The following is a 2,394-nucleotide window of genomic DNA, read 5'->3' on the forward strand; positions in this document are numbered from 1 at the left end:
TGACGTGGTACATCCGTACGTGTAGTATTATGGCTATGGGCTTACTATTATACAAGCTTGACCCTATGATCATAGAGATTTATGTTTATATTTGCTAAAAAGCCATATGGTGCAGGAGCACTCACATTTTTTTGATTCCTCTTTAACTTTCATTTCAAAATCCGGCTCGCTCCATGCTACCTGTCCTTTGGAGCCTTCGCCTGCTTAGAAGTGGATTCGACCCACTAACATAAGTATTTTCAGTCCTTTGCTCTAACCAACTGAGCTACCTAAGCTAATTTCCTAAAGTCTATTTTCTTTATCGAAAAGCGCCCTACCATACCACTTGACTAGTAAAGGAAAAGCCCTTTACTAAGAAAATATATAGGGCTTGTCAATGACCCATGGTGGAGAAGATCTCGTAGCTTCAATGGTAGCATCAATACTGGCAAAAGCTATAGGGAAAAATAAAGTAGTCCCACCTTAAATAAAAGAAAAAAAAAAATTCTTTGGCTTACCTACCAACACACTGAACCTTGACTTCTTAAACAACTTTCAAATCTTGGCCTCCGAATCACTACACACAAGCATGATGGGCATAACTGGTCTAGAGCGATTCCATGATTATAAGTTCATTCCATACTGGCACAAACTCGAATAGAGTTAGGTTATATACATTCTAATTATTAGAAGAGGTTATTCGAGCGTATATAAATAGATACTATGTTTACAAATTGATAAAACTCGGTGGGCAAATTTTACATCTCCAAGGAAAACCATTTGGTTCCTTTACAAAAAAAAAAAAAAAAAAAAAAAAAAAAAAAAAAAAATCCCAATTCGTCCTTTGGGGCTTTGGTTCTCACATAAAGTTCTTGTTTCAATAATTCAAAAATGGGATAAGGTTTTATACTAATGAATCAATATTCAAAATCATGTCATTCTTTAATAAGAAGTAAAAGATCATATTCTTTCTATACTAGAAGTGCAATCAACACAGAGATGTGAGAAGTACTTGGGATTGCCGAATTTAGTAGGAAGATCCAAAACAAGTATTTTTAAAGGAATAAAGGGGGAAAAAATGGAATAGGATAGATGGATGGAAAGAATTTTTTTTTTTTTTTTTTCATAAGTAGAAAAGGAGATTCTCTTGAAGGCTATTATTTAGGCAATTCATACCTACACCATGAGAGTATTCCAGCTACCTAAATCTTTATGCAGGGAAATAAATTCTTTAATGATAAAATTTTGGTTGGGGCGTAAAGAAAATGAGTCAAAATTGCTTGGATGAACTAGGATATAATGGGTTTGTCAAAATGGCTTTGTTGGCAAAGCAAGGATGGAGATTACTTCAAAATCCTGATACATTGGTAGCAAAAAATTTCAAGAAGAAATATTATCAAAATATACATTTTTTTAAGCCAAATTTGGGATACAAAGCGTCTTATGCATAAATGAGCATTTGGAATGCTAAAACTCTATTAAAGTATGGTTTAGTATGGAGAGTGGGGAACCAAAATTCTATAAAAAAAAATGTTAGGAGATAAATGGCTACAGACTTCCACTTCTTATGTTGTCAAATCCTCGGCAAGGATTCTTAATAAAGATGCTTGTGTAAAGGAATTTTTTTGATGAAGATACAAACTGGTGGAAAGTTTCTTTGATAGGAGCAATTTTCAATGAGGAGGAGGCTGCAAGCATTTGTGGTTTGGCTATCAGTCCCAACAATCAACAAAATCAACTGGTGTGGATTGGTACTTAGAATGGAAATTTTTAGGTCAGAAGAGTTTATCATCTTGAAAAAGAAAGAGATTCGAAGGAAAAAAGGAGGAAGCTCAAATATCCAAACTTCTAGCAATCTATGGAAGGGAATTTGGAATATTCACTACCTATGGGTGGTCAAGATGTTTCTATGGAGCGCTTGTAACAATCTTCTTCCAACTAAAGAAAGTCTATTTAAAATGAGAACAGTCTAGGACCTGCTTTGTCCCATTTATGGTCAAGCAGTAGAAAATATTGGTCATTTCATCTGAAGTTGTCCTTCGTCATCAGATGTTTGGGCTGAATGTATATTGAGTTGAAGAAGATGACTTCCTAAGTATCCTTGAGAAGCTTATGGAGAGATTAGATGATGAGGATCTAGAGTTGGTAACTATGGTAGCAAGAAGAATCTGGCTTCAAAAAAATATAGTTGTTCATGGAGGTGAATTGTTGCATCATTCTCACCTTGTTAGAAGCGCAAAAGACTTTATGGAAGAATTTCATAAAGCAGAAAAGGCTTGAGGAAAAATGAGAAAAATGGCCAAGTAATTATGAAGTCAAGATGAGAAGTGTTGCTAACTGGGACTATTAAAGTAATCTGGGATGTTGATGTAGACAAAAATAAAAAGAAAATAGGGTGGGGGTAGTTTCTAGAGA

The 2,394-nt window shown here is 34.7% G+C and overlaps 1 non-coding gene across 1 annotated transcript; it reads right to left on the minus strand.

The window, feature by feature from the left end:
* Window positions 1-201: 201 nt before the first annotated feature.
* On the minus strand, window positions 202-275 carry TRNAF-GAA (transfer RNA phenylalanine (anticodon GAA)). The gene has a single exon. It is a non-coding gene; the product is annotated as a tRNA-Phe (tRNA).
* Window positions 276-2,394: the final 2,119 nt, after the last annotated feature.

Source organism: Alnus glutinosa, chromosome 14, assembly GCF_958979055.1.
Source record: "Alnus glutinosa chromosome 14, dhAlnGlut1.1, whole genome shotgun sequence".
In the NCBI taxonomy this organism is placed as follows: Eukaryota; Viridiplantae; Streptophyta; class Magnoliopsida; order Fagales; family Betulaceae; genus Alnus; species Alnus glutinosa.